General features: G+C 37.9%; 1 protein-coding gene across 1 annotated transcript in view; it reads left to right on the top strand.

The window, feature by feature from the left end:
* The window catches only part of SUPT3H (suppressor of Ty 3 homolog (S. cerevisiae)), a 597,109-nt gene that overhangs the window by 547,939 nt on the left and 40,893 nt on the right, over positions 1 to 8,277 (top strand). The gene's annotated exons all lie outside the window — the stretch shown is intronic.

Below are 8,277 nucleotides of genomic sequence, written 5' to 3'. Positions count from 1 at the left end.
ATGTGCTGTTGAATTCTGTTTGCTAGGATTTTGTTTAGAATTTTTGCATCTATGTTCATGAGGGATATGTTCTATAGTTTTCTTTTTTAGTAATGTCTTTCCCTGGTTTGGGTATGAGGGTTATGCTTGCTTCATAAAAAGGATTAGGGAGTTTTCCATCCTCTTTTATATTCTGGAATAATTTGAGTAGAATTGGTACAGTTTTTCCCTGAATGTTTGGTAGAACTCACCTGTGAAGCCATCTCAGCCTAGACTTCTTTTGGTTGGGAGTTTTTTGATGACCTGATCAATTTCTTCTTTTGTTATGTGTTTGTTCAAGCTTTCTACTTCATTCTGAGTAAGTTTAGGTAGGTCATATTTCTCTAGAAATGTATCCATCTCTTCTAGGTTTTCAAATTTGTTGGAGTACAACTCTCCGTAGTATTCTGCTATTATCTTTTTGATTTTGTTTCCATCTGTTGTGACATCGCCCATGTGGTTTCTAATGCGAGTTATTTGTGACCTCTCCCTCTTTTCTTTTGTTCGTTTTGCCAATGGTTTGTCAATTTTATTAATCCTTTCAAAGAACTAACTTCTTGTCCTGTTGATTCTTTCTATAGCTTTTCAATTTTCCATTTCGTTTATTTTATTTCCTTTCTCTTGGTAACTGTAGGGTTCCCTCTGCTGGTCTGCTTCCAATTGTTGGAGATGCTTCGTTAATGTGTTAATTTTAGTTTTTTCCTCTTTTTGGATGTGCGCTTTCGCCATGTCCCAAAGATTTTGGTATGGTGTGTTTTCATTCTTGTTTTTTTCTAGGAATTTTGTGAATTCACGTTTAATTTCTTCTTTTACCCAGTTGCTTTTCAGCAGGGTGTTGTTCAGTTTCCATATATTCAACTGTATTTCCTTGGTCTTATTATTGTTGATTTCTAGTTTTATAGCATTGTGGTCTGAGTACATGCTCTGTTGAATTTTGATGGTTGTAAATTTATGGAAGCTTGCTTTGTGACCTAACACATGTTCAATTCTGGAAAATGATCCATGTGCACTGGAGAAGAATGTATATTGTGCTGTTGTTTGATTGGATGCTCTCTATACATCTTTGAGGTCAAGTTGGTTGTTGTGTTGTTTAGTTCCTCTGTAACTTTGTTGAGTTTCTTTCTGGTTGTTCTGTCTCTTTTCGAAAGTGGCGTATTAAAATCTCCCACTAGAATTGTAGATTTATATGTTTCTTTCTTCAATTCTAGTAAGGTTTGCTTCATGTATCTTGGTGCTCTCTCATTGGGAGCGTAGATATTTATTATGGTTATGTCGTTTTGCTCAATTGACCCTTTGATCATGAGATAATGACCTTCTTTGTCTCTTACGCTGGTTTTTATCTTGAAGTTTACTTTGTCGGAGATTAGTATTGCCACTCCTGCTTGTTTATTGTTGCAATTGGCTTGGTAAATTTTTTTCCATCCTTTAACTTTTAGTCTGTTTTTGTCTTTGTGTGTAAGGTGTGTCTCTTGCAGGCAGCATATTGAAGGGTCTTGTTTTCTTATCCGTTCTGCCACTCTTTGTCTCTTCACTAATGCATTCAACCTATTGACATTCAATGTAATTATCAATAGGTATGAGTTAATTGCTGCCATTATGTTACTTTTTTGGTAGAGCTGTTCATTCTTTTGTTCTGCATGCCTTCTTGTTTTGGGTTTGTGTTTTTTGTGCTATTTCTTGTCAGTTTGTTCTTAGTTTTCATGTTTGCTTGTTCTGCTTGGTAAGTTGTGAAGTATTAACTTTCTTTGGGGTTACCTTATAGTCTACTAACTTTTCTCTCCCTTTAAGAGGATCCATTGTATCCTGTAATTTACCTGGCATCCTCACCACCTGGATCTCTTCTACTACGTTTGTCCCTTCTTTGACATTGATATAATTTTGATCTTCAGTTGACCTCCCTGCTCTCTTGAGTTTGTTGTTATAGTCTTGTTCTGTTCTGGACTCTGCTATCCATTGACTGAGTTCCAGGTGGTGTTGCCACACCTGTCAATCTCTGTTTATTGTCTGTTACTGTTGGTTTTCAGTCCACAGAACTCCCTTTAGGATGTTTTGAAGTACTGGGTTGGTTTTTATAAAGTCTCTCAGATTCTGTTTATAATGGAATGTCTTGATTGCCCCATCATATTTAATTGATAATTTTGCTGAATAGATGATTCTTGGTTGGCAGTTTATTTCTTGTAGGGTTTTCTGTATGTCTCCCCATTGCCTTCTTTACCTGCATGGTTTGTTCTGAATAGTCAGAGCTTAATCTGATATGCTTGTCTTTATAAGTAACATTTCTCTTCTCCCTGGCTGCTTTTAGTATTCTCTCCATGTCTTTGATTTTCTAGAGCTTTATCATTATGTGTCTTGGTGACTTTCTTTTGGGGTCTGTCTTTCCTGGGGTACAGTACGTTCGGCTTCTTGAATGTTTGTCTTCTCATCTTTCAAGACGTTAGGGAAATTTTCTTCCAGAAGCTCTTCAACTATCTTCTCTGTGAACTTCTCTGATTCTTCCTGTTCTGGAATGCAAATTTTTAAGTTGTTCCTCTTCATGTTATCAAGTATGAATCTTAAACTCTTTTCAGATATTTTTATTCTTTTTTCAGCTTGCTCGTCTATCTTAGCTGTATTGAGAGATTTGTCTTCCAGCTCGCTAGCTCTGGTTTCCATCACTTCTATTCTGCTCCTTTCCCCTTTCACTGTATTTTCCATTTCTGATATCTTACTATTAATCATCTGGACCTCTTTTTGCAGGTTTTGAATTGTTTCCAATGCTGTATCAATCTTATTTGACTGCTCTTTTAGTACTTTCCTGACTTCTTCCTTGTTCTCCTCCACCCCTTTTCAGAGCATTTTAATTTGTTTCCATATCATTCTTCTGAATTCTTTCTCAGGCAGATCCAAAACCTGCTTCTCCATTTCTGGGGAGACTTTGTCTGTCTCCATCTCATTTGTCTCAGCTACTCTTATGTTTTTGGACGTTTTGATATCGTTTTTTGTTTTTTATTCGTCATTTCCGATAGTTATGGTTTTTGTTTGTTTGTTTGTTTGTTTTTTTAAAGCTTAATTGGATGTTTGTTGTTTGTTATTAAGCTTACTGGGAGTCTCCTGGTGAATATGATGTGGAGATAGACTTCCCTTTTTGCATGTAATGCTTAGCAGGTGTTGTTGGCTCTTATCTCAGTGGTGGGATATAATGGGGTATGCTTATAGCTTGTCTATATGGCCACAATTGCGGTCTCTTCTTGGATAACATAGGGAAAATAGGTTCCCACCTCCAGGAAAGATGTGTGATCAAAAGGACCAAAAGCAGAAGTAATATAAATGCAGAGACAAATATCACCACTTTGGAACAAAAATGAAGCTGTGGTCGCCTGTCCCGAGCTACATAGTCAGTTTGTGTGCTAGGTAGAAGCCTGCTGCAGTGGGTGAGGGTGTCGGTTTGCTTAGGCCCCTCCTCTAGCCACCACATAGAGGTGTTCAGGTAGATATATTGAGAAGTTAATGAGAGAAAGATTGTCCACTATTTTTGTCTCTGAAGGTCAGTGAGGTGTCTGCGTGCGCACAGCGCAATTCTCAAGATGGTTGAGTCCTTTTATGTTGGGGTTTTACAGATTGTATTATAAAGGTCCTGCACATGGAGCCCAGGAAGTGCAGCTGCCACGAATGTGGCCACGAACCGCAAGGTCAGCAGCTCCAAACCACCAGCGACTCCGAGGGAGACAGGCAAGGCACTTGGCTAAATCACAGACCCAGAAACCCTGCATAGGGTCATCTGGAGTCAGAACCGACTGCAAGATGTGCAGCCACCAAGGGTCTAGCTCAACTCAATTTTAGGGCTGTGTTTCTACGGATGACGTCATTAGTGGCCGCTAAACTCCCTCTCTGTGTACTGTGGGGAACTGCGGGGTCAGAGCTGTTTTTGGGGGGTGCACAACCACCCGTCTGATGATGTCCTGGCTAAGCAAAGAAGGCACTCCAGGAAAGCTGCGGGAGAAATATGTAGAGTCTCCCATGCCTCTTTATGCAAGTGTCTCTGTGCCGCTTTTAGAGCAGTTTCATTGAGGCGGAGTGGCTGTTGCCCCACCCTCTAAACTCTGCCAGGGCTGGGTAGCCACAGAGGGAGTCCCATTTCCCAATTCCTAACTTGCAGTGTTTTCCTTAATATCTTGATCTTGCGAGTACAGGAAACTGACGTCCTGGACCTTATGGTAGATCCCGAACTCTGGTGGTGTTCTGTGAGCTCTTCTCAGTCCCTCTCTAGCACAGAGATTTCCCTACCTGACTTTTCTCCACTGCTGCCAAAACCGGAAGGCTCTTTTGGTACTTTTAATATTCTCCTCCAACACCATAGCTCAAATGCATTAATTCTTTGACAGTTTTCCTTATTCCCTGTCCAATTTTCACATGCATATGAGATTATTGAAACTACCATGACTTGGGTCAGGTGCACCTTAGTCCTCAAGTAAATAGCCCTCATAGTGGGTATAAAGTGGTATGTCATTGCAGTTTTGCTTTGCATTTCCATAATGACTAATGGTATTGAGAATCTTTTTTATGTACTTATGTACTTATTTTTATGTACTTATATCTCTTGGAAGAGATATCTGTTCAAGCCCTTTGTCTATTTTTTGATTGGCTTATTTGTGTTTTTGTTGTTGTAGTTCTTCATATATTTTGGGCATTGAACTTTATGAAATATATGGTTTTCAAATAGTTTCTCCCATTCTGTAGGGTTTTTTTGTTTTTGTTTTTGTTTTTTTCACTTTCTTGGTAATGTCTTTTAATGCACATATATTTTGTTTGTTTTTCACATTTTTTAATATAGTTCAATTTATTTTTTGTTTCATTGTTTGTGCTTTTGGTGTAATATCTAAGAATCCACTGCCAAATACAAGGTCCTAAAGATTTATTCCTGTGGTTTATTCAAAGAATTGTATGGCTTTTTAGCTCTTATATGAGATCACTGATTGATTTAGAGTTAATTTTGGTATGTAGTGTAAGATGGACTCCTGGTGTGGCACTGTAGGATCAGCACTGGACTGTGAATCACAAGGTCAACAGTTCAAACCCACCAGCTGTTCCTTGGAAAGCCTATACAGGGTTGCTAAGAATCAGCACTTAACAACAACAGCAACAGTGTGAGGTGATTTTAGTTCTCTGCATGTAGAAATCGAATTTTCCTAGCAAAATTTGTTAAACTATTCTATCACCATTGATTGTACTTAACATTCTTATCAAAGATCAGTGTTTTAAGAGTATTTTTGGGCTCTCAATTCTATTTTATTCTATTGATCTGTAGGTTTATTTTGTCCTTTCTAAGAGATCTTTTAGATACATTTTTGGAAATATTTGTGCATAAAATTTGCCTCACTATAGGAGGAGAATAAAGCCATGTTTTTGTTTTAACAAATTAGAAGATGATGACATGTCTACATTAAAATGGCAATCCAAAGACACACTGTTTTGATTAATGTCGCTTTGTGGTGCATTTTGAAATCAGGAAGTGTAAGTTCTCCTAATTTGTTCTTCTTTTCAAAATTATTAAGGTCTATTTGGGCTCCTTTTCAATTCCATGTGAACTTAAGAGTTAGCTTTTCCATTTCTGCACAAATAGCTATGGAAATTTTCTTAGAGATTGCATTACATATAGACTAGTTTTTTGTGGTTGTTTGTTTGTTTTAATGTTTTCATTCTTATCTAATGTCTGTAAGTACTGGGTTTTTTTGTTTTGTTTTGTTTTTTATGTGGTGGTGGGACGGGAGAGTTGGAAATAGAATAAAAAAGTGGAGGCATGGAAAAAGAGAAGATTCCTTCTCCACAGAATTTATCAAAGGAGTTAAATGCTCCAGTAGACTTAGAATAAAATAGGTTACATAAAAATGTAAAAATCAAGCCTTCTGACACTTGGCCTATAAAGCCTTTTTAAAGTGTCACCGGTTTGTATTTTCACAATTCGCCAGCATAGCTTTCAATATGGTTTACGATGCTGAGCAAGGTATGAGATGTCATGGCCAAGAGTGATGCATAATTAGGGGGGTGGAAATAAGAGTGGAATGAGTTGAAAGGTCAAAGAACTAGTGCCACCAATGATTACTTTACCTCAGGTGTCCATTTGCCTAATTTGGGCTTAAATTCTTTTATAATACCTGCTACTAAGCCTCTTTCTTCCTCAGAAAAATACCATGAAAATTAGAAGCAAAATTCTGTAGCGTTTTCCTGAGGTTGGCAAATATGTTGTGTTATCAGTTCCATGAGTTGGTCTTCTAATTTCTAAGGATGATGGGTTGTCGAATGTATTTGGTAATCAAACTTGTGGGGAGTATCTCGGGCTACTTTGTTGAAGTTTATGGAAAAGGTCTGACAAGTGAAAATGGCGAGAGCCCATTTTCACTTTACCCAGAGATGCACCTTTTCACTTGGAGTTTGTGCTCTTGACCAGGGACTTAATGCCTAGCTGTATACAGACACCAGGTTCCATCAACTAAATTGACTAAAGAAGGTGCTTATAAGTATTTCATGGCTTAAGATTTTTATGTATTGTTATTATAAAATCCGAGTAAACCATATGGAATCCTTTTTCTAAAAAAATGCTACCACATTCTTTATTTTAAGAAACTAGAATGTGGCAACGCCTGTACATTAGGATGGAAATTCAGAAAACAAATTTGAGGAGCTTTTTGTCAAGCTTCTTTCATGAGAACTAGGCTACTCTCTGTTGGCTCTTTGATAAGTGAATCCTTTTCTTTATTTTTAATTTTAGAAATTAGACTGTGACAAGACATCTACATTGGGAAATTCAGAAGGCAAATATGAGGAGTATTTTGTCAGGCTTTTTCAAGGAGAGCTAGACCACTTGATGTTGGATCTTTAATTAGTGATTCATATTTATCATTGCTAGTTCCACTATGGCCAGCATAAGTTATGTAGAGAGAATATTCTGGTTGGTCAACTGGAGGTTGACTCTATTGCTTCCTAATTGCTTAATAGTGTATTCCTCTGCTGCCTGTCTTAATTGAAGCAGATACTAACAGCAGATCATCAATGCTGTGAATCATATCAGTGTCCCTCTCAGACGGTTTCCCAATAAAAGAGAATCAGTTATATCCCCAGTCTCTACTCAGTTTGGAAACCTCTTTTTATTACTTAATCATTGATGTAATACTCCTGTGAGGTGCTTTCGAGTTAGTTCCAACTCATAGCAACCTTACGCACAACAGAAGGAGACACTGCCCAGCCCTGCACTGCTGCAGTCCATCTCCTTAGGGGTCTTTCTGATTTTTGAAGACCCTCCATTTCACTAAGCATGATATCCTTCTCCAGAGACTGGTCCCTCATGGTAATGTCCAAAGTATGAGAGACAATGTCTTTCCATCCTGACTTCTAAAGAGCTTTCTGGCTGTACTTCTTTCAACACAGATTTGTTTGTTCTTCTACCAGAATATTTTTAAGATTCTTCTCCAACACCATAACTCAAATGCATCAATTTTTCTGCAGTCTTCCTTACTCATTGTCCAACTTTCATCTGCGTATGAAGCTACTGAATATATCATGACTTGGGTCAGGCGCACCTTAGTCACCAAACTGACACCTTTACTCCTAAACACTTTAAAAAGGTCTTGTGCAGCAGATTTGCCTAATGCAATACATCATTTTATTTCTTCACTGATGTTTCCATGAGTGCTGAGAGCGATTCCAAGCAAAATGAAGTCTTTGATAACTTCCATCTTTTCTCCATTTATTATGATGTTACTTATTGGTTCAGTGGTGAGGATTTTTGTTTACTTTGAGGTGCAACCCATACTGAAGGTTGTGGTCTTTGATCTTCATCGATAAGTTATTTTAAGTTCTCTTTGCTTCCAGCAAGCAAGGTTGTATCGTCTGCATATTGCAGGCTATTAATGAATCTTCCTCCAATCCTGGTGCCATGTTCTTCTTCATATAATTCAGATCCTTAGATTATTTGCTCAGCATACAGGTTGAGTAAATTTGGTGAAAGAATGCAGACCTGGCACACAGCTTCCCATATTTCCAACGTATATATATAATTTTTTTTCCACCATCTAGCTTATCTATCTATCTGACTACATATGTCACTTTAAAATGATGTTGAGTCAGTTCCCACTCAAAATGACTCTGTATAAGGTTTCCAAGGAACAGCTGGTGAGTTTGAACCTCTTGACTGTGCAGTTCAAGCAGACCTTATGGTCCACTACATTATCCTGCAGAGCCATACCAGGACTCCTTATATATATGGAGCCCTAGGGAGTCCTAGTG

Source organism: Chrysochloris asiatica, unplaced genomic scaffold, assembly GCF_000296735.1.
Source record: "Chrysochloris asiatica unplaced genomic scaffold, ChrAsi1.0 scaffold00038, whole genome shotgun sequence".
NCBI classification, from domain to species: Eukaryota; Metazoa; Chordata; class Mammalia; order Afrosoricida; family Chrysochloridae; genus Chrysochloris; species Chrysochloris asiatica.
The sequence above is the reverse complement of the archived record's forward strand: the minus strand, read 5'-3'. Positions and strand labels throughout refer to the sequence as shown.